The sequence below is a fragment of the Bombina bombina genome, chromosome 1 (assembly GCF_027579735.1).
Source record: "Bombina bombina isolate aBomBom1 chromosome 1, aBomBom1.pri, whole genome shotgun sequence".
Taxonomy (NCBI): domain Eukaryota; kingdom Metazoa; phylum Chordata; class Amphibia; order Anura; family Bombinatoridae; genus Bombina; species Bombina bombina.
Genome location: NC_069499.1, coordinates 179,724,496 through 179,749,752, shown reverse-complemented (window position 1 = coordinate 179,749,752; position 25,257 = coordinate 179,724,496). Strand labels below are relative to the sequence as shown.

At 40.3% G+C, this 25,257-nt stretch overlaps 1 protein-coding gene across 9 annotated transcripts in view; it reads right to left on the bottom strand.

Annotated features, from left to right (window-relative positions):
- The window catches only part of RALGAPA1 (Ral GTPase activating protein catalytic subunit alpha 1), a 1,007,748-nt gene that overhangs the window by 618,747 nt on the left and 363,744 nt on the right, over window positions 1–25,257 (bottom strand). The gene's annotated exons all lie outside the window — the stretch shown is intronic.

Here is a 25,257-nt window from a genome sequence, read left to right as displayed (position 1 = left end):
AATTTATCATTTTATATTACCATCTCAAAGTGTTTAATGTCCCTTTAAGCAGAGTTCAGGCTTAAAATCATTTTCATTTCATGTCAAATACATAAATGCAGGTTGAATTAATTTTTTTTATTTTTCTGGAATTCTATGACCCTTCCTAAACAAAAAACAAAACAAAAAAGTAGAATGATTGTTTTTTTGGTACCATGTTAACTAAATGAAAAAAACTAATAATTTATGCTTACCTGATAAATTAATTTCTTTCATGGTGGTGAGAGTCCACAATCCATTGCTCATGGGAATCCCTACAACTTGGAAAAGGCAGAAAATTCCCAAATTCCAATAGCTCTATATAACCCCTCTAACCTCACACATACCTCATTTTAACGCACAGCCAAGCAGAAGGGAGGTAAGAAAAAGAGCCAGAGTAAAGAACAAAACAAAAAAAAAAGGAGCAGGGAAAAAGATGTGCTTAAAGGAACATGGACTCTCACCACTGTGAAAGAAATTAAATTATCAGGTAAGCATAAATTATGTTCTTTCATACAGGTGGGGAGAGTCCACAATCCATTACTCATGGGAACTAATACCCAAGCATAAAGGAAGGGATTTGAAAACATCTTTTTCACTGAGAAAGTAAATCCATAACCCCAATATATATATTTTTTAAATGCACTTAAAAACATGAAATAGACAAGAATTAAACTGAAACAACCAGCTGAAGCAACTTTCTACCAAAAGCTGCCTCAGAGGAAGCAAAAACCTCAAGGGCAAGATTACATATACAGCGTAGGTTTCAGCGCAACTGTTGAAACCCATGCCGCCCGTAAGTTCACTTCACACATGGGGTGAATCACATATACTGCACCGTCAGATCAGATACCGCCGTAAGTCGGATAAACCGGCGACGTTCAGAAATGTGCAGACATTTCTGGAGTCGCCAGTGACTTCAGTTTATGAACTGTTGGCGCCCAAGAAAAAACAAAAAAATGTTTAAACATATGTAAAAAATCTTACCCACTTCCCAAAAATGAACCCGACACGTCGAAACCAATAATCCGCGATCCCCCCCACATGGCAACGAATAATTAAATGTATTAACCTCTAAACCGTCAACCCCCCACAATGCCAACTATCTATTTGAACAGCAAATAGGATTTAAGTAGCTCTCATCCTATTGGCTGATTTGACATTTTCAGCCAATAGGAATGCAAGGTACCCCAATATAAAACGGGTACCTTGCATTCAATCTTCAGTGTGCGACGTACAATCACATGAAGAGGACCCTCCACTTTGGATGCCTGCGTGGGCCACCATTCCTGGTCCGCTCCACCGGGATGAAGATGGAAGATGGTGCCGCCCTGGAAGAAAGTCTTCGCCGCCTGGATGAAGAAACTGCTCCACCTGGAAGAAGATGGATGTCCGGACTTCAGGAATGGTGAGTACATTATTATTATTATTTATTTTTTTTTTTTGGGGGGGGGGTTTGTTTTTTAGATTAGGGCTTTTATTATTTTTTAATGGGAAGCAAAAGAGCCAATTGCCCTTTTTTAGGGGCAATAGGTAGATTCGATTTATTTTAGAGTTAGGTTTTTTTTCATTTTGGGTGGTTGGGTGGGGTTTATTTAAGAGCTGTTAAACTTAGGGCAATGGCCTACAAAAAGGCCCTTTTAAGGGCCATTGGTAGTTTAGTCTTAGATTAGGGGGTGGCTTTTTTCTTTTTATAGGGGTATTAGATTAGGTTTAAAAAAAAATTCTCAAACTCACAAACAATTGGATATGATGCAAGCACCCATATCATTTGAGGAGGTAGAGTCTGTCAAAATAAAGTAATCATGTAATAAAGCTGTGGGTCCGGACAATCTACCCTATGAACTCTATAAAACTTTAAAAGACTCAATAGGACCAATTTTAATTGATTTATATAATAGTTACTTTATAATGGAAAATAAACCATCTAAACTGTTTACTCAATCCTACACATCTCTTATTTTAAAACCAGATAAAAATCCAGAGGGCATGGGTGCATACAGACCAATTGCTCTAATTAATATACAGTAGAAGATTAAAAAATCTTGACATCTATTATAGTTTCTAGAATGCAAAAATTGATTAAACATATTCTTCATAAGGATCAATCAGGCTTCATAAAAGGCAGATCCTCAATATCCAATCTACGCAAAGTATTTGTGCTACTTTCTTATTTAAACGCACATGATTCTTTAAATAAAAAATTTAAATTAGTAGATCCTATAATATCATTAGATGCGGAAAAAGCTTTCGATTTTGTATCGCATGACCATTTATTCACAACTCTACATAAATTTGGCTTCAAAGGCAAAATCCTCAATTTAATAAAGTCATTATACGATTATCCGACCTCCTCTCTAATAATTAATTTGTTAATCTCAAATCCATTTACTTTATACAGAGGTACGAGACAATTATGTCCCCTCTCTCCACTTCTATTTGATTTAGCAGTAGAATCCTTAGCATATTATATTAAGATCCAAAATTGGAGGACCAAAAATATCAGGGAAGGAGATAGTAGTATCCCTCTACGCAGATGACCATATTTTATGTATGAATAAAGCAGATATACATACTCCTATTGTTTTAGATTTAATCCAAATTTCAGATCTTTCTTTGGATTTAAAATAAATGTAATAAAATCGGAAATATTATGGCTATCCAGAAATCATTCTAAAATACATCACCCTTTTCGAGAAGTAAAAACTTATTTTAAGGACTTCCGGTGGGAGGGCACAGAGGGTGGAAGCAGGGGAAGGAGCTCCGCTGCTTACAGCCCCTAACTTGGCGAAAAGCCTCACAAGTGCCCCCAAAATACGCTGACATCCTTGGCAGGGGGAACCACAACTGCCCGGAGACATTTCAGCAAGGAATCGGACATCAGATTCCCCCGCCGCAAAAGCCGCCGGACAGAGGAAGCAGAGACAGGCTGCAGCTGCAGCCCCAAAGCTACCGGATAAAAATAGACTCCACGCGACCCTCAAACACCAAGAAGGGGACAAGCACCAAGACTTTAAGTACCCGGTAAGACCCCTGAACAATTTTCTATACATCTGAGGGGCCGGGAGGGAAGGTCCAGATAACGGCGGGAACGCCGCCATTTTGACAAACTGCTGCCGGACCCCCTATACTAACTACGCAGCATAACAAAAGCCACAGCTCCCTGGAGAGCGAAGTGAGTACCAGACTAAATCAGAAAAACTGCAGCGCAAAGTGCCGACACTCATTTACTGCACACCGCACTCGCATAGCAAAGGGAAAATCTCGCACAAACTCACATAAACTGCAGAACCACAAGACACGACAATTAAGTCGCAAGGGGTAAAAAGAACGGTCACGCAAAGAAAAGAGCACATAACCACTCTTGCTGCATGCTCTCTCAGACATTGAAAGACAGACCGGTACACTAAGAAACCCTATCCCTTGAAAATAGCTCTCACCTTAGCCCTGTAACTAGGCGCACTTTGAAAAGGCTACACTGGGGATCCTGGTGGCTAAAACTCAAAACCACTAGAACCATTACCCCCTTTTTCCACCATCAACTGTAACTAATACACCATGCAGGGCTAGAGGGCTCAGGCCTAGCCCCCCCCTACCCACCCTCCGCATAACAAGCACATCACTGACCTTAAGTTTGACATCACTCTATGATCTGAAAGGAAGCAGACAGAAACTGCAAACTTGTAGTGAAACAAATATAAAAACACACCATATAGGGCAGCACTAGCTGGGACTTTACAGCTGCATGCAAAAATACTATAACTCCTATAACAAAAAGACAGGAACAATGGCTAGCAGACTCAAGAATGCTGACAAGAAAAGGAACCAAGTGGAGACAACACAGACACCTGCAGATACAGAAGAACTGCCAAACTCCATCCCTATGGACACCCACCCAATTGTCTCACAAATCTCTGCCCTGTTCTTACCGAAAATTGAGCAGTTACAAACGGGGATGGATTCACTTACAACAGAAGTTAAATCTTTTAATGGCAGACTTACTCAAGTGGAACAAAGGGTTGCAGAGGGAGAGACTCGCCATAGAGAAGCTGAGACCAATATTCAAACACTACAGCAGCAGAATGATAGGCTATGGGCCAAAATTGACGACCTGGAGAACAGGTCCAGAAGAAATAACCTACGGATTGTAGGAATCCCAGAGTCTCTCCCAGGAACACAACTCATAGACTTTGCAGAAAATACCCTACCAAGGTTGTTACACATTCCACAGTCCTGTCTCCCGTGCACAGTAGAGAGAGCCCACAGAGTAGGCGACCCGCGAAAACAGGAGGGAAATATCCAACAATCAAGACAAGTTATGGTGAAGTATCTCAACTTTAAAACAAAAATAGCACTTCTTCAAGCCTACAGAAAAGCCCCGTCGCTGGAATTTGAAGGCAGAAAACTGTATTTGTTCCAGGACTATTCGGCAACAGTAGCAGCCAGAAGAAAAGAATTTACACCTTATTGTAAGCAACTCATAGAGCAAGGCAGGCCAGCAGCCCTTTTATATCCAGCGAGGCTACGGCTGCACACAACCAATGGTCCTCTGTTCTTTGAGTCGCCACAACAGCTCAAGCTACACCTGCAGAGAGAGAGTGAACAGCGACAACCACAAGATCAAGAAAACCGGCCCTCTGCCTCAGGAAGATGAGAATCGATGTCAGGATCATAGAAGCAGAAGTATAAAGCACTTTAAACAATAAGAACTATTAATCCAACAGGGCCACCACGCTCAGCCGGATGGCTCTTGAAAAAAAAAAAAAAAAGACACTGTTAAAGCCCTCAAGAAGCATAGAATAAAGCCTCTTAAAAACTAAAGGACATGATAACCTATATCCTTTACAAAGTGGGGGGGGGGGAAATGGGAAACCGAAAAGTTCTGTTACTATTTATTGCCTGTTGCACTGTTGAAATTTATTATATATATTTGTCTCTTCTACACAATTTCAAGAAACGATTTTGAAAAGTTTAAAAGTTAAAACTCACTAACCTGATTGCTTATTGTTCACCATAGTGATAGGTAAGATCCACCAGACCTAAAGAGCGCTCCCTCAGGGGGAACATAGCCAGATCCTGGACACTGCAGGAAACAGTAAGTAACACTAATTAACCTATATTGCAACGCTCATACATAGCACTACACATCTCACAACCTAGACAACTTGTGACACCCATACACTCAGGACACCCAATATAGCACAATGAAAATCACTACCTGGAACGTGGGAGGGATAACATCGCCCATTAAAAGAAAGGCAATTCTGAGACAGTTAAATACAAAAAAGGCAGACATAGCCATACTAGAGGAAACACATCTATCACAGATAGAACATCAAAAACTCAAACAGGGATGGGTGGGAGAAGTACTTTTCACACACTATGAGAACAAAAGAGCGAGAGGGATTGCAATACTGTTTCGAAAGGGACTGAACTACGACATTTTACAGGTGATCTCTGATGCTGAGGGTAGATACCTGATTATAAAAATAAAACTTGACACACTCTCCCTGATTCTTTGCGGTATATATGGCCCCCAAACACAGAAGAGAGAGTTTTTAGTACATCTCCAAAGCAAACTCTTGCAATTTGCAGACCTACCCATTATAGTGGGTGGAGATTACAATATAGCGCCTCAGACACCGGCAGACCGATTCCGCAACCCCACTAGCAACACAAAACCCAAACAGATATGGACAGGTTCTAGAAGAGAAACATTGATTCTTAAAAATTTTAAAAATAGCCTAGGTCTTATAGATTTATGGAGAGAAAGAAACCCTGAGGCCCGAGATTACACATGTGCACATCCGTCGAAAACCACACTCTCCCGCATAGACTATTTCCTAGTCTCAAGCTACTTAACCTCCAAGATAGGAGATATCGTGATAGATCCCATAACCATTTCAGACCACTCACCAGTGACACTAATGTTAAATACCGATGCCCCTCAGAGAAAGATGTGTGGATGGAGATTCCCTACGCATCTGTACCACGACCTCAACTTGCGAAAACACTTGGTGGGAGAGTGGTTAGCTTACAAAGATCTGAACAAACAACACTTAAATGACATCTCGCTGTTTTGGGAAACGGCAAAAGCGGTGCTACGAGGGGGGATCACAACTTACGCAATTAGAGTAAAAAAAATCTGCAGAGAGAGAGGGGAACTACTTCTCCGCCAACTCCTAAATGCAAGGAACCAATACCTCAGACACCCGACAGACCAAAACAGATTACACTACAAAGACATCAAGGCCCTCAGAGACACCCATCTTATCCAGACAGCAGGTAGAGCCCAAACCCGAATGCAGGCTAAATTCTATCGTTATGGCAATCGCACAGGTAAATTACTAGCAAAAATCACTAAACTAACCAGGAAAGCTAACACTATAGCAGCCATACAGAAACAGGGAACAATACTAACAAAAAAAGAGGATATACACAAAGCATTCGTAGATTACTATTCCAAATTGTATAGTCCACAGAGAATTGATGAGACACTAAAGCAAAACTTCTGGAAGGACTTGACTCTCCCTCAAATAACTGAGACACAATTACAGACCCTAAATAGCCCAATGGACTCCCTGGAGGTAACTAGGGCTATTGACGCTCTGCCCCTTGAAAAAGCCCCCGGACCTGACGGCCTGCCGGGAGAATTTTATAAAATGATCAGGGAGGAGGTAGCGGAGACACTCACCTTACTGTTTAATGGCATAATGAAAGGAAGGGCAAACCTATCAAATAGATTCACGGAAGCAAATGTGACAGTTATCCCCAAACCAGACAGAGACCCATTACTGACAGCCTCGTACAGACCAATTTCATTACTCAACTCAGACTACAAATTGTTCACCAAAATTCTAGCCAACAGACTGACGGGGATATTACCGGACTTGCTACACGAAGATCAGACAGGGTTTGTTAGAGGGAGATCCTCAGTCAAGAACATGAGAAAATTGCAGCTAGTTCTGTCATACTACTGGGGGGAAGGAAAACAGGAGAGAGATCAGAAGGAGGGAGACGCCTGTATTTTACTGGTTGATGCCGAAAAGGCGTTTGATAAGATACTATGGGACCATCTCTTCACAACCCTTGGGAAATTTGGGATTCAGGGCGACTTCATGACAGCCACCTACACACTATATGACGAACCCCGAGCAGCAATCCTAGTTAATGGCGAACCATCACACACTTTCCCGCTGATGAGAGGCACTAGACAGGGATGCCCACTATCTCCGCTCCTTTTTGACCTGGCCCTTGAACCACTAGCAACAAAAATTAGGGAAAACACGGCAGGGTTAACAATAGGCAAAGAAACCCTCCACATATCCCTTTTCGCGGATGACATGATCCTATATGCCAGCGACCCCAGGCGAAATATCCCCATTTTAATGCACATTATCACCGAGTTCGGCCAAATATCAGGATACTGCATAAATAAAGACAAGTCGGAGCTACTATGGTTAAGGAATAAATTACCAGCAGAGCCACTACAAGAGAATTTTAAGATTGTCACTAACTCGTTTAAATACCTAGGCATTAAACTCTCTAGAGACCCCAGAGAGTGGTATGGACTTAACTTCAGACCACTAATCAAGGAACTAAGACACACACTCCTTAATTGGATACCACTACCACTAACACTATCGGGAAGAGTAGGGCTCATTAAGATGATCCTATTTCCAAAGCTGCTATATGCACTACAAATGCTACCCGAACTCTTACATAAACAAGACTTACAAACACTAAATAGAGACATACTTCACTTTCTATGGAAGGGGAAAAGACACAGAATAGGATATAAAAAACTGACGTGCTCACCAGAGATGGGAGGACTCGCACTCCCAAATATAGAATACTACAATTGGGCAGCTTTAGCTAAATATGTAATGGACTGGCTTTTGGACAGAAATGTCTTCACAAACGGTGCGCTAGAGTCAGAACTTATTACCCCTTGGTCGCTAAAAATACTCCCACACATGACTCACACACAACTAGAAAGAACAGTAGGGCACAATACTATCTTCCTCCAACCTGTAAGAGCATGGCGGAAAATCTGCAGGACCTTGAAAATAAAATGCAAAAACACAGTATACCTACCCATACGAGGTAACCCAGATTTCCAAGCAGGTTTCACCACATCGCCTTTCAGACAATGGCAAACAAGGGGCCTGACTACTATCAGACAAGTCCTGACGCCAGACCAAAAATCAGTCAGATCCTTTGCCGAACTACAAATAGAATTTAATATACCATATAAACACCACTTCGCATTCCTACAGACAAGACACTACGTTCAAAGCATTCTGGGGATGGGAGACATGCCGGATACCAACTGTGAAATATACAAATTACTGACTATGACAAAGGGAGGACTGACCTCAATCTCACATACATACGAGGCACTCCAAACACTGACTAACAAGGCTGCGAGAGACCAAATTCAACATAAATGGAGCACATGGACCCCAAACCCAGTCATAGACCAAGTCATTGAACAAAGTGTTTTAAAAGTGAGGAAAGCATCATTATCAAATGACATCAGGGAATCACATACAAAACTACTACATAACGCTTACGTAACACCAAAGATGTTCCACAAATGGTGTCCTGAGGCTTCGGGTCTTTGCCCAAAATGCAAGTACTCAAACCCCAACATCCTCCACATGATTTGGCAATGCCCAAAACTCACGAGATTCTGGAATATGGCACACAAATGGGCAATGAAAACTACGGGAGAGAGTATAGAACTAAACATCCAGGTAGTGATATTCCTCCACACACAGTCGGACACAAACAAACACATGACATTTATCCACAATGTTATACTGATGGCCAGAAAGCTTATCCTCAAGAAGTGGATGGAGCCTGATCCGCCAACACTGACCCATCTCAAATTAGAACTACAACAGCAAATGATCCGGGAACAAGTAGACACACAGGGTGACATCATAAAACGAACCAAGCATTTCCTCCACAAATGGGAACCCTTGATCCACACCTTAGACTTAACACATCAGAGACAAGTACTGTACCCACTCAAAAACTCAGAGGTGATCTTGGAAGCCCAGTTACAAGGCAAATGGAACATTTTCTGAACATTCCAATTAACAAGGTAACGCACCAATAGAGAGACCAAAGATGAGAGATAGGAGGGGAACCCTGGGGGGGCGCTCTGGGTCAAGTTAGGAGAAAGTAGGAAGCAGAGATGGATGGGGAGGAGGGGAAAATAGGCTACTGTTGAATAAAACCCAACGTTGAATGAAAGACTCACTCATAATAGAGCTGCAATGTCCTGCTGATTGCAAAGAACTACAAAACATTAAAGACTCTTAGAAATCTTCTGATCGGTTATAATATGTTATACAAACCATACTGTTATCTGTTGCTTTATCAGACAGGGGAACTAGATGTAGGAAGTTAGACGTGAAGTCAGGGAAGATAAGTAATATCTGGAGTAGCTATGTTAATAGACTATAAAAGAAAATGCAGTGCTGTCTTTGGTTGCAACTACTGTTATCATATTTTACAAATTTTCTGTATATATCATTTGTTGCCTTATTCAGTGCTGGAGATATAAATAAAGAATTTTAAAAAAAAAAAACTTATTTTAAATACTTAGGAATTAAAATATCTCTTTCTCCAACATAGGTGTGTCCGGTCCACGGCGTCATCCTTACTTGTGGGATATTCTCTTCCCCAACAGGAAATGGCAAAGAGCCCAGCAAAGCTGGTCACATGATCCCTCCTAGGCTCCGCCTTCCCCAGTCATTCTCTTTGCCATTGCACAGGCAACATCTCCACGGAGATGGCTAAGAGTTTTTTGGTGTTTAAATGTAGTTTTTATTCTTCAATCAAGAGTTTGTTATTTTAAAATAGTGCTGGTATTTACTATTTACTCTGAAACAGAAAAGAGATGAAGATTTCTGTTTGTAAGAGGAAAATGATTTTAGCAACCGTTACTAAAATCGATGGCTGTTTCCACACAGGACTGTTGAGATGAATTAACTTCAGTTGGGGGAAACAGTGAGCAGACTTTTGCTGCTTGAGGTATGACACATTTCTAACAAGACTTGGTAATGCTGGAAGCTGTCATTTTCCCTATGGGATCCGGTAAGCCATTTTCTTAGTTTTAAATATAAGAATAAAGGGCTTCACAAGGGCTTTAAAGACTGGTAGACATTTTTCTGGGCTAAAACGATTACTTTATAAGCATATTTAATGGTTTATTACTTTGTAGAGTTATTTTAATCTTGGGAATTCTGTTAAAAAAACGGCAGGCACTGTATTGGACACCTTTTTCACTGGGGGCCTTTTCTTGTCATAGGCAGAGCCTCATTTTCGCGCCACTAATGCGCAGTTGTTTTTGAGAAGCAAGGCATGCAGATGCATGTGTGAGGAGCTCAGATCCACTGAAAAAGCTTATTGAAGGCGTCATTTGGTATCGTATTCCCCTCTGGGCTTGGTTGGGTCTCAGCAAAGCAGATACCAGGGACTGTATAGGGGTTAAATGTAAAAACGGCTCCGGTTCCGTTATTTTAAGAGTTAAAGCTTTCAAATTTGGTGTGCAATACTTTTAAGGCTTTAAGACACTGTGGTGAAATTTTGGTGAATTTTGAACAATTCCTTCATACTTTTGCACATATTCAGTAATAAAGTGTGTTCAGTTTAAAATTTAAAGTGACAGTAACGGTTTTATTTTAAAACGTTTTTTGTGCTTTGTTATCAAGTTTATGCCTATTAACATGTCTGAACCATCAGATAGACGATGTTCTGTATGTTCGGAAGCCAAGGTTCCTCTCCATTTAAATATATGTGATGAATGTGACAAACAAAGTAGGGACAATGATGCCACTGATAATAATGTTGCCCAAAATGATTCCTTAAGTGAGGGGAGTAAGCATGGTACTGCATCATCTCCTTCTATGTCTACACCAGTCTTGCCCACTCAGGAGGTCCCTAGTTCATCTAGTGCGCCAATCCTCCTTACTATGCAACAATTAACGGCTGTAATGGATAATTCTATTAAAAACATTTTAGCCAAAATGCCCACTTATCAGCGAAAGCACGACTGCTCTGTTTTAGATACTGAAGAGCATGAGGACGCTGATGATAATGGTTCTGACATGCCCTTACACCAGTCTGAAGGGGCCAGGGAGGTTTTGTCTGAGGGAGAAATTTCAGATTCAGGAAAAATTTCTCAACAAGCTGAACCTGACGTTATTACATTCAAATTTAAATTGGAACATCTCCGCGCTCTGCTTAAGGAGGTGTTATCTACTCTGGATGATTGTGACAATTTGGTCATTCCAGAGAAATTATGTAAGATGGACAAGTTCCTAGAGGTCCCGGTGCCCCCCGAAGCTTTTCCTATACCCAAGCGGGTGGCGGACATTGTAAATAAAGAATGGGAAAGGCCCGGCATACCTTTTGTCCCTCCCCCTATATTTAAGAAATTATTTCCTATGGTCGACCCCAGGAAGGACTTATGGCAGACAGTCCCCAAGGTCGAGGGGGCGGTTTCTACTCTAAACAAACGCACCACTATCCCTATAGAAGATAGTTGTGCTTTCAAAGATCCTATGGATAAAAAATTAGAGGGTTTGCTTAAAAAGATGTTTGTTCAGCAAGGTTACCTTCTACAACCAATTTCATGCATTGTTCCTGTCACTACAGCAGCGTGTTTCTGGTTCGAAGAACTAGAAAAGTCGCTCAATAGAGCATCTTCTTATGAGGAGGTTATGAACAGAGTTCAAGCACTTAAATTGGCTAACTCTTTTACCTTAGACGCCACTTTGCAATTAGCTAGATTAGCGGCGAAAAATTCAGGTTTTGCTATTGTGGCGCGCAGAGCGCTTTGGCTAAAGTCTTGGTCAGCGGATGTGTCCTCCAAGAACAAATTGCTTAACATCCCTTTCAAGGGGAAAACGCTGTTTGGCCCTGACTTGAAAGAGATTATTTCAGACATCACTGGGGGAAAGGGCCACGCCCTTCCTCAGGATAGGTCTTTTAAGGCTAAAAATAAAACACATTTTCGTCCCTTTCGCAGAAACGGACCAGCCTCAAATTCTACATCCTCTAAGCAAGAGGGTAATTCTTCTCAAACCAAGCCAGCCTGGAGACCGATGCAAGGCTGGAACAAAGGTAAGCAGGCCAAGAAGCCTGCTACCGCTACTAAGACAGCATGAGATGCTGGCCCCCGATCCGGGACCGGATCTGGTGGGGGGCAGACTCTCTCTCTTCGCTCAGGCTTGGGCAAGAGATGTTCAGGATCCTTGGGCACTAGAAATAGTTTCTCAAGGTTATCTCCTGGAATTCAAGGAACTACCCCCAAGGGGAAGGTTCCACAGGTCTCAATTGTCTTCAGACCAAATAAAAAGACAGGCATTCTTACATTGTGTAGAAGACCTGTTAAAAATGGGAGTGATTCATCCTGTTCCATTAGGAGAACAAGGGATGGGGTTTTACTCCAATCTGTTCATAGTTCCCAAAAAAGAGGGAACATTCAGGCCAATTTTGGATCTCAAGATCCTAAACAAATTTCTCAGGGTTCCATCGTTCAAAATAGAAACCATTCGGACAATTCTTCCTACCATCCAGGAAGGTCAATTCATGACCACGGTGGATTTAAAGGATGCGTATCTACATATTCCTATCCACAAGGAACATCATCGGTTCCTAAGGTTCGCCTTTCTGGACAAGCATTACCAGTTTGTGGCACTTCCATTCGGATTAGCCACTGCTCCAAGAATTTTCACAAAGGTACTAGGGTCCCTTCTAGCGGTGCTAAGGCCAAGGGGCATTGCAGTAGTACCTTACTTGGACGACATACTGATTCAAGCGTCGTCTCTGCCACAAGCAAAGGCTCATACGGACATTGTCCTAGCCTTTCTCAGATCTCACGGGTGGAAAGTGAACGTAGAAAAAAGTTCTCTATTCCCGTCAACAAGAGTTCCCTTCTTGGGAACAATAATAGACTCCTTAGAAATGAAGATTTTTCTGACAGAGGCCAGAAAATCAAAACTTCTAAGCTCTTGTCAAGTACTTCATTCTGTTCTTCTTCCTTCCATAGCGCAGTGCATGGAAGTAATAGGTTTGATGGTTGCGGCAATGGACATAGTTCCTTTTGCGCGAATTCATCTAGGACCATTACAACTGTGCATGCTCAGACAGTGGAATGGGGATTATTCAGACTTGTCCCCGACGATCCAAGTAGATCAGAGGACCAGAGATTCACTCCGTTGGTGGCTGACCCTGGACAACCTGTCTCAAGGGATGAGCTTCCGCAGACCAGAGTGGGTCATTGTCACGACCGACGCCAGTCTGGTGGTCTGGGGCGCGGTCTGGAAACCCCTGAAAGCTCAGGGTCTATGGTCTCGGGAAGAATCTCTTCTCCCGATAAACATTCTGGAACTGAGAGCGATATTCAATGCTCTCAAGGCTTGGCCTCAACTAGCAAAGGCCAAATTCATAAGGTTTCAATCAGACAACATGACGACTGTTGCATATATCAACCATCAGGGGGGAACAAGGAGTTCCCTGGCGATGGAAGAAGTGACCAAAGTAATTCAATGGGCGGAGATTCACTCCTGCCACTTGTCTGCAATCCACATCCCAGGAGTGGAAAATTGGGAAGCGGATTTTCTGAGTCGTCAGACATTTCATCCGGGGGAGTGGGAACTCCATCCGGAAATCTTTGCCCACATAACTCAATTATGGGGCATTCCAGACATGGATCTGATGGCGTCTCGTCAGAACTTCAAGGTTCCTTGCTACGGGTCCAGATCCAGGGATCCCAAGGCGACTCTAGTAGATGCACTAGTAGCGCCCTGGACCTTCAACCTAGCTTATGTATTCCCACCGTTTCCTCTCATTCCCAGGCTGGTAGCCAGGATCAATCAGGAGAGGGCTTCGGTGATCTTGATAGCTCCTGCGTGGCCACGCAGAACTTGGTATGCAGACCTGGTGAATATGTCATCGGCTCCACCATGGAAGCTACCTTTGAGACGGGACTTTCTTGTTCAAGGTCCGTTCGAACATCCGAATCTGGCCTCACTCCAACTGACTGCTTGGAGATTGAACGCTTGATTTTATCAGATTCTGTCATTGATACTCTTATTCAGGCTAGAAAGCCTGTAACTAGAAAAATTTACCATAAAGTATGGAAAAAATATATCTGTTGGTGCGAATCGAAAGGATTCCCATGGAACAAGATAAAAATTCCTAAGATTCTATCCTTTCTACAAGAGGGTTTGGAGAAAGGATTATCTGCAAGTTCTTTGAAGGGACAGATTTCTGCTTTGTCTGTTTTACTTCACAAAAAGCTGGCGGCTGTGCCAGATGTTCAAGCTTTTGTTCAGGCTCTGGTTAGAATCAAGCCTGTTTACAAACCTTTGACTCCTCCTTGGAGTCTCAATTTAGTTCTTTCAGTTCTTCAAGGGGTTCCGTTTGAACCCTTACATTCCGTAGATATTAAGTTATTATCTTGGAAAGTTTTGTTTTTGGTTGCAATTTCTTCTGCTAGAAGAGTTTCAGAGTTATCTGCTCTGCAGTGTTCTCCTCCTTATCTGGTGTTCCATGCAGATAAGGTGGTTTTGCGTACTAAACCTGGTTTTCTTCCGAAAGTTGTTTCTAACAAAAATATTAACCAGGAGATGGTTGTGCCTTCTTTGTGTCCGAATCCAGTTTCAAAGAAGGAACGTTTGTTGCACAATTTGGATGTAGTTCGTGCTCTAAAATTCTATTTAGAGGCTACAAAGGATTTCAGACAAACATCTTCCTTGTTTGTTGTTTATTCTGGTAAAAGGAGAGGTCAAAAAGCAACTTCTACCTCTCTCTCTTTTTGGCTTAAAAGCATCATCCGATTGGCTTATGAGACTGCCGGACGGCAGCCTCCTGAAAGAATCACAGCTCATTCCACTAGGGCTGTGGCTTCCACATGGGCCTTCAAGAACGAGGCTTCTGTTGATCAGATATGTAAGGCAGCGACTTGGTCTTCACTGCACACTTTTACCAAATTTTACAAATTTGATACTTTTGCTTCTTCTGAGGCTATTTTTGGGAGAAAGGTTTTGCAAGCCGTGGTGCCTTCCATCTAGGTGACCTGATTTGCTCCCTCCCATCATCCGTGTCCTAAAGCTTTGGTATTGGTTCCCACAAGTAAGGATGACGCCGTGGACCGGACACACCTATGTTGGAGAAAACAGAATTTATGCTTACCTGATAAATTACTTTCTCCAACGGTGTGTCCGGTCCACGGCCCGCCCTGGTTTTTTAATCAGGTCTGATGAATTATTTTCTCTAACTACAGTCACCACGGTATCATATGATTTCTCCTATGCATATTCCTCCTTTACGTCGGTCGAATGACTGGGGAAGGCGGAGCCTAGGAGGGATCATGTGACCAGCTTTGCTGGGCTCTTTGCCATTTCCTGTTGGGGAAGAGAATATCCCACAAGTAAGGATGACGCCGTGGACCGGACACACCGTTGGAGAAAGTAATTTATCAGATAAGCATAAATTCTGTTTTCGCTACAAATTATGGTATGAACTAAACTATAAGGAGAAATTGAATGACATGCTTGATAGCTTAAAAAGGTGGTCTAAATTACCACTATCATTGTTGGGCAAAGTTAATTTAGTTAAAATAATTTTATTCCCTAAAATCCTATATTTAATGCAGGTATTGCCATTCCCTCTATGTAAAACTGATGTGCACTTATTAAATAAAAGCTAAGCTTAAAGGGACACTGAACCCAAATTTTTTCTTTTGTGATTCAGATAGAGCATGCAATTTTTTTTTTTTTTTTTTTATTGAGGTTAAATGTACAATACATAACATAAAAAAGAAATAACATCATACAATTCGATGAGATTACAAACTCACAGAGGAATTCAGGCCTATCAAAAATAATTACATTCGACCTCAAATTTTCTAATACACTGATAAATCGGTTAACCCAGAAGAGATATAGATAAGCTGGTTTTATTAACTAACACGGGGATTGCAAATGAATCTGGAGAAAGGGACAATGGTCCAAAAAGAATACAGCGTAATAGTTTCACTTTCTTTCAGGCCCAGTTTTAAATTACAAAAGACATTCATGTCAAGCTGTAACTGGGTGTAAATTGCCGCAATTTATACATTCTGGCGAGACTAAGCGATTGTTGAATGTTAAATAATTGGGCCTTCAATGATGCCTGTGAGAGACAGTATTGTATTAATTAGCTGATGAATCTATTAAATAAATACAGTCACTTATTTACTTGTGCCTCTGAGTCTTTTTGAATAATCCACTACCATGCTCCCTGAACCACCAAAAACAACAAACAAGCGACCAGAGAAACAAACAAAGAAACAAACGAACAAACGAACAAAGAAAAAACAAAAAAGAAAAGAAAAAAAAAAAAAAAAAATAGGAAAAAAGAAAAAAAAAAGATTAATATTATCTTCTCTCCCCCCTCCTCACCAGGTGCCCAATAGTACTAGCTCAGTATCTCTGAAAGGAAATATTAAATATTCGATTTCAGCAGGTGAGAAAATTTTAATAAATTTTGCCCATTTATCAAAAAAGAGTTTTATTTCTCTTTCTAAATTTAGATCTGTGGCTTTCTGCTCAATTAAATATTGTTTTCTGAGATAATTTTTAACTTCAGTGATTGATGGTACTGTTTTACTTTTCCAATTTTTGAATATTAAGTTTCTGGCTGCTAGGATGACTAGATTTACGATTTTAGAGTCTGTATAGTTATTGTTCTTGTCAACTAAAAAGACAGCATCGAGGAAGGTCAATTTGAGAGGAGTAATTTTTATTGACTTATTTAGCCAGAATTCTAATTTATACCAGAATTGTTTCATTTTTGGGCATTCCCATAACATGTGGGCCAAATCTGCAGCAGGTAGGCTGCATTTGGGGCACTTATTAAAATTCATGTTATACCATCTGTAACCCCTCTCTGGTGTATAGTATGTTCTATATAAAAGTTTTAAGTGTGACTCTCTACAGGTCTCAGCCATGGTTGCTTCCAGCGATATTTGAATTGACCTTGCCACATTTAATTCGTTATTTATGCTACCCTGATTTACCCATTTTTGGGCTATGCTTCTTAAATTTTCATCTCCTTTGTGGGAAACAAGAAGATTGTACCAAGGGGCTATGGAGAAAAGACCTGTTCTATTTAATATTATCCAGTTATCCAGCTTGCCCCACGTACATTTCCAATTGTATTTATTAATTAAGTGCCATGCGTAATGTCTTGTTTGTAAGTACATGAAAAATTCCTGATTTTTCAGGTTAAATTCCATTTTTAATTCCTCAAAAGCCTTTATGACACCTGATTCTTGTTTAAAGAGCTGCGAGACTCTCGTTAATCCTTGACTGTGCCAGCGGAGTAAGATTTGATCTTGTGTTCCCTCTTGGAACTCCGGGTTCCCTAAGAAAGTTTGAAAGGTTGGTATTTGAGTATTTATCTGGATGTGGGAGCCAATTTTCCCCCAAGCTATGAGTACCATAAAAATGGTCTTCAAATCCTTTATTTGTTTAGGTAATTGTTGGGGGGGAATGTGTAAGAGTGATATAGGTGAAAACGGCTTTGTCACGCTTTGTTCAAGAATATAATCAGAGAAATGATTTGATTCTGCAATCCAATCAGTCACAATATGTCCGAGAAAGATCAAGTTGTATAGAAATAAATCAGGCAAAGCCATTCCACCTTTTTGTTTAGGAAGTGCTAATCTCTTTAAAGAGATTCTAGGTTTCTTAGCTTGCCAGATAAAATGGCGAAGGGCTGTATTGAACTTCTTAACGTCATATGTTTTTAAGATTAATGGAAGATTTTGAAACAAATAACAAATCTTTGGCAAAATAATCATTTTAAGAAGTGCTATTCGTCCTGCCAATGAAAGAGGGAGATTTTGCCAATTCCTCATCTGTTGTATTGCTTGATGAAGAATAGGGGAAAAGTTTAACGAGTACCATTCCTTTGGATTTGCTGAGATGATGACCCGAGATATCTGAATGAATTAGAAACGATTTTGAATGGGTTATCAGTCAAAGAGTTATTTTTTACCCTTAGCCAGAGTATTTCTGATTTAGTGCTATTCATTTTGTATCCTGAAAAAAGGCCATAGGTATCAATTATATTTAATAGCTTGGGGATATTCTTATTAGTATTGGCTATATAAACCAGCAGATCATCAGCGTACAGCGCCACTTTAGCCTCTTTCTTACCAATTAAAATGCCTTCGATTTTTTGTCTTAATGAGATGGCTAGGGGCTCAATTGCTAGATCAAATAACAAGGGTGACAGGGGGCACCCTTGTCTAGTACCTTTTCTAATTTGATTTTACTCGACACCTGCCCATGCATGATTAAACTAGTTGATGCATTTGTGCAGATGTTTTTCACTAGATTAAGAAAGTTTTTAGACAGACCGAACCTGCTTAGCGTATCGAACAGATGTTGGTGGTTGACCCTGTCGAAAGCTTTTTCGGCATCTATTGCCACTACCGCTGCGTCTGGATGTGATGATTGAAATTTATTCTCAGAATATTTAAAATAATCAACCACCAAGAGGAATTGTCTAATCTTAGCGGCTGAACTACGGTTGTGCAAGAATCCCGCTTGATCACTATGAATGATTTCAGCTAGCCCCTTTTGCAATCTTTTGGCAAGTATAGATGTAAAAATTTTGTAATCAGAATTCAGCAGTGCTATTGGTCTATATGATTCTCTGTTTTGCGGGCTTTTACCAGGTTTCAAGATAAAAATAGTGTGCGATTCCAGAAAATTAGGCGGAATTTGTGCGTTTTCGCCAAAGTAGAAATTAAAAAGATTTGTAAGATAGGGGACAATTGTCTCATCTAAGCTTTTATAGAATTCATTAGGGATCGCATCTGGGCCTGGTGCTTTTTCCATCTTTAATTCACGTATTGACTGCAGGACTTCTAATTCAGATAGTGGCGCGTTTAAGTTAGTCATAAACTCAGCATTAGCTTTGATAACTGGAAGCTTATCCCAGAATAACTCCTGTGCTTCTTTGTCTATGGACAATGGGGCATATATCTCCTTATAATATTGAAAGAATGAATCTAGGATTTCTTCTGTAGAGGTTAAGTGGTTATTTTCGATCTGCAGAGACTCAATTATGTTGGATTGTCTGGAGTTTTTTACCAATCTCAAGAGCATTTTACCTGCCTTGTTGCCATATTTATATAGATTGGATTGGTATTTTAGTTCTGATTGCACTGTTCGTGCTGTGATATATGAATCTCGTTCCTTTTTTTCTGTGATGTATTTATTCCAATTAACCTCGCTGGGGGTACTCAAATAGCTGTTGTATGCGTTTGCCACTGAGGCTATTAATTGACTTTCTTTCTGTTTAGCTTCACGATCTATTTTTGCTCTATATGCAATAATGTCACCCCTCAAGACCGCCTTTGCTGCTTCCCACAAAATCGAGGGGTTAGATACAGAGCCTTCATTTAGCCTGAAGAACTCCACCACTTTAGTTTTTAACCATTCTTTAAATTTTATATTATTGCTGAGGTGTTTTGGGTAGAAGAAGCGTGAACCGCCCAGATTCCTTTTCTTAGTTAAAATGTCCAACATTATTGGGGCGTGATCAGAAATGCATATATCTGCTATAGTTGCCTTCGGTCCTGCTTGATAACAATTGTCATTTATTAATATTAAGTCTATCCTAGAGAGACTTTTAGCAGCTCTTGAGTGACACGAATAGACCTTGCTATCAGGATTCTGAATCCTCCACACATCTCTTACTGCTAAGATTTGATAGATATTTTTAAATAGCTTCATTTCGAGATTATCCTTTTTTGTTTTTCTGGTTACACCTCTATATCTGTATCTGTCCAAGGAGAAAGAAGGAGTCATGTTGAAGTCACCGGCTATGATTAATTGACCCTCTGTAACCTGGAGGAGTTGAGCTTGGAGAGCGTCCCAAAATTGATAGTCAATTACGTTTGGAGCGTAAAGGTTGCAGATGGTATAAATTGACCCCTGGATTTTTATTTTTAAAATCAAATATCTGCTATCTGGATCTGTTAAGACGAGTAATTTTTCATAGTTAGCTTTTTCCCCAGGAGAATAGCAACTCCTTTCTTCCTATTTATCGAGGGCGCATAGATTACCTCCGCTACCCAGGAGCTTTTTAACTTTATTGATTCCTCTGTATTCAAATGTGTTTCCTGAAGGAGTGCAACTGTAGTGTTAAGTTTCTGGAGATGGGAGAGAATCGTCTTTCGCTTAATCGGTGAGGTTATACCTCCTATGTTCCATGATGTGATTCTAATCATAATATTCCTAGCTGAATTATATCATAAGATTCAGACAACAGAAAGGAGAGGGAAACAACAATGACTGGGCAGGAGAGGGTGTCTGAGGAGAGGAGAGAGAAGGGGAGAAAGAAAAAAAAAAAAAAAAAGGAAAAAATTAAAAAGGGGAAAAGTAAATTTCTTTCCCCTGTCCCCACCCTCCCTACTTGTGAATGGATGAGAAACAGGAAGTAGTAAAACATTTTAGTTACTAACAATTTGAGTTACCAGCCATGATACTAACATTTAATCCCATATTCAGCTAATTTTTTCGCTGCTTCTTCAGCAGAGTCAAAAAAATAAGTTTGCTCCTTATAAATTAGCTTGAGCCTAGCGGGGTATATGACCGTGGCTTGCCAACCTTCTTTGATCAATTTTCCGCAGATTGGGGAGAGCTCTCTCCTCTTCCTGGAGGTCTCGATTGAGAAATCCTGGAAAAGGAGAATTTTATTGCCTTCAAACATGATTGGTTGATTTTTGCGATAATGCTGTAAGTATAACATTTTGTCTTGAAAGTTTAAAAACCTGGTTATGATTGGCCTAGGTCGATTTGTATTGATTAGATTTTCTGTGGCTCTCCCCAAGCGATGGGCTCTTTCAATCAAGATAGGTGGGTGGGTTGGAGGAATTTTTAGCAGAGTAGGTAATATTTTGGTTACGGTATTTATAAGGTCTTCTTGTTTAAATAGGTCAGGAAATCCGATTATTCTAAGATTATTCCTCCTGGATCTATTCTCTAGATCATCAATCTTATCTTGTAATTTCAATATCTCATTTTGATTACTTTCTATCATGGGGATGTATGTATTTGTGGTATCTTCCAAGTCAGAGACTCGCTGTTCTACTTCCTGTAATCTTGCAGAAAATTGTCTAATTTCTGCTGTGAGAGATGTGAGGTCTTGTTTGATTTCTTTCTTTAATGACTCAAATTTTGGGGAAATAGCTTCTAGAATACTCGCTACCAACTCTTGATTATCCTGTGATGTCATGATCTTTTGGGTTTTTAATGGGGTGCCTTCATTGATATTTTCTGCTAAAGCATCCGATGCATTCTTATTCTTGCGTTCCCTATCCTTAGTCGTCATGCCTGGATTGTGTTTAGGTGTGAAAAATTTGTCCATAAAATCAAAAAATGTGATTCAGAGTGTGATTAAATACAGTGAATAGTTAGAATTCAAGCCCCGAATTGGGGTATAGTGAAACAAAAAAAAAAAAAAAACAAAAAAAAAAAAAAGAGAAAAAAGGGAGTTGAAAGAGGGACAGAATGTGAATGTGACAGTGCTCAGTGAAGAAGAAAAAAAAAAAAAAAAAAAAAAAGATATAAAAAAGAAGACCCCTGTGGTTACATTAATGGGAAGACCAGGAGATGACGATTTAGAAAGGGTGGTATAAGAACCAACGCTGAACGATGCAAACCCTGCTTGATCTATAATTTTGTTCTCTGCCTTGAATATCGATATTATATTCTTGAAAATGAGGCCGTGGATTTAAGAGACTTTTCCCTTTCCTTCCCTCCTCCTCCTCCTCTCTTTTTCTTTCCCCTTCCTTCCCCTCCCCTTTTTTTTTTTATGTGGGAAAATCTATTGTAAGAAAGAGGAAAACTATTACACCATGTACACCAAAAGAATACCCTATAATCTAAATGTGGATCTCCTATGAAACATACACACTATTGCATCTACAGAAAATAAAGTTAAACAGTAAACCACAGTGCTGAAAATCAGTTGGTCCTATTGACTAATGCAGGTCTTACTTCTGGCCTCTTAAGTTTAAGCTAAATACCTTCTGTAAAGTAAAAAACAGAAAAAATATATCACTATAGGACCAAGGAGCTGTCTGCTTTATCTAATTAATTTTAAGTGTGCTCTATCTTGCACTGATTGATCTACTCTTAATTCCCTTGTGAGGTATAGTACACAGCAGAGATAAAAAACAACAATCTTATCTATAACAATAGAACAGATATTAATAGGATAAATGTATCAACTTGTTATAAAGCTAAGAAATCAGTGTTACTCTTTAGTTTGGTATAACAAAATAGTTAAGAGGTTGGAGTAGGCCCACATTGAAAATTCACACTTTCAAACCCCTATAGGGCAATATTTGGGTAACATAAGCATCAAGCAAACAGAATAATGAGATGCCCACAAATATATATTCATATACCCAGAGAAAACCCAGGGGAGGGGAGAAGAGAAAAGAGCAGAAGAACCAAAAAAGAAAAAAAAAAGCTAACAGCAATCAGAGAGATTCAGGAATCCTTTAGCAACCTCTGTTAAACCCTAGGGCTTTTATCTAGCTCTATATCATCTTCCCATTTGTTCCCTTTCTTGGTAATCTTAGCCCTATGGGTTTTCTCAGCCAAAAATAAGACAAAAAAAAAAAAGAAAAAAAAAAGTCCCAAGCTGAGTTTAGGGGGTATTATGGTACAGTCCTTCGAGAGGAGTTTATTAAGAGGTAGAGACAGTACTTTTTAGCAATGTGCCAGCATATACTCAATATCCCCTGAGCTGGCTGAGAGTTGCAAAGTTCAAATATTTCACAAAAAGTCTTTACCAGTCACTCACCCCTCCAGCGAGATAGGTCCTGGAGCATCGCTTGCATCCATGGGATGTTGTAACAGTGAAGAGTATTTCGCGAGGCTGGTCTGGACTTTATCCTTGAGACTCACAGCTCCTACTCTCACCCCTGCTGCAGGAAATCTCCGGTAAATGCCGCTTCTCAAATATGTGTGCGGCCAGGGGCTTCTCCTCGTAGAATCAGTGTAGGGAAGCAAATCCCCTTTCAAGCGTTGCCAACCAGCGTGACCCCACGAGTGCACCGTCACTTCCCCACACGCAGCACCGGTGGGTGGGGAGGACAGACAGGCAGCGTCACTCCTTAGATGGGAGCTTGTCTTCCGCCAGGAAGAGGGCCCAGGTAGTTGGACCTGGTCATATGTAGGAGTTTGAGGTGAGTGGGGGACTTCTCCGGGGACTGTCGGTTGCTTGCTGCTGGATAGTTGTGATTGAGCGTCCCTCTTCTGCAGCAGGTAGTACCGGTGTTTGCGGCCTCTCTGTCACAGCACAGGCGACTGTGTGCTCCTTTCCAAGGTAGCGGTAAGAAGGATCCAGCCGTTACACAGGGCGGATCTCTGTTGGTGTACCCCTTTGAGCCCGCCGCACTGTCTAATCCCCACTCGCAGCACCGGTGGGTGGGGAGAACAGACAGGTAAAATCAGGGCTTCTGTTGAGGAGTTTCAGCTGAGCACCGCAAAGTGTATAAGTTAGGGTGGGAATGGGAGAACTGTCAAGATCAGTGGTGTTTATTACTGAGAGACTTGGCTGTCCACCCCTATCTCCATCACAGGAGAAATAGGGGGATTATCAAGGATAGTTCAATTACCCTTTTTGAGGAGCTTGCTCTCACAGCTTTCAGCAAGCTCCGGGTAAAAAAGAGAGAAAGGTCTTATCCAAGTATATGGCAACTCACGCTGTGGAAGGGTTTACCAGGGTCTGAAACAAAAAACTGGCCGCAGTGTCTTTTTCCCTTAGGGAGTAAGGGTTCCTGGCGCGAACAACCGCCTCTGGAAGCTGCAGGGGAGCAGACCTGCTTGGATCACAGACTCCTCCTCTTCCTTCCTCCTCCACCTAGAGCATGCAATTTTAAGCAACTTTCTAATTAACTCCTATTAGCACTTTTTCTTCGTTCTCTAGCTATCTTTATTTGAAAAAGAAGGCATCTAAGCTTTTTTTTTGCTTCAGTACTCTGGACAGCAATTTTTTATTGGTGGATGAATTTATCCACCAATCAGCAAGAACAACCCAGGTTGTTCACCAAAAATGGGCAGGCATCTAAACTTAGATTCTTGCATTTCAAATAAAGATAGCAAGAGAATGAAGAACATTTGATAATAGGAGTAAATTAGAAAGTTGCTTAAAATTTCATGCTCTATCTGAATCACGAAAGAATTTTTTTGGGTTCAGTGTACCTTTAATTCAATTCTTTTGGCAAGGAGGGAGACCAGTAATAAGTTTAGAAAAAAAATGCAATTGCCTAGGGACAAAGGAGGAATGAATCTTCCGAATTTTACGATATATAATAAAGCAGCCTTCGCTAAATATGTGATTGATTGGTTGAAAAAATGAAATTATTATACAGATATAGAAGTTGAGCAAGAAATTATCTCTCCCTTTACATTGTCAGCTTTAGCTCATATACAAAGTAAAAACCTACCTATTATTTGCAAACAAATGCCTGTCTTTAGGGAAACCATAAAAGCTTGTCAAGATCTCTGCTCCCTATGCAATTCAAATTTTAATATATCAGAGTACTACCCTATACAGGTAAATCCCCAATTCTTATTTGGATTTACAACAAAACCATTTAAAGAATGGGCTAGAAAGGGACTTGTACATTTCTAACAGCTAATTAACAAAGCAGATCATTCATATAAAACCTTTCAAGAACTTACAAAGGAATTTGGGATCCCAAATCATCTATTTGCATATTATCAAACTAGAAGTTGTATTATTATTAAGACTAGTTCAACAACATGGAAATAATTGGGACTCCGAATTTATGAGAAAAATTTTCTCCCAATTTAGCAAGAGAGTCTTTTCGATTTCTTTTTTATACAAACTTACAATGTATGCAAAAAGTGAGAAAATAATTAAGAAAAGTCATAATAAATGGGAGAATCTGCTCACAGTAACCCTCACAGATAATACGATAAGTAAGAGTATAATTAGAACAAAGAAAGCCTCTCTTTTTTCTTCTTTTGCGTGGATCCAAATTTAAAGAGAACACCAATTTTTTTTAACCTGATAATACTAATAGGTAGAAAAATGATACTTAAACTATGGGAATCTAAAAAGGCCCCTATGCTAAAAAAATCTGCAACTGGAACTCCGTGATCAGATTATAATAGA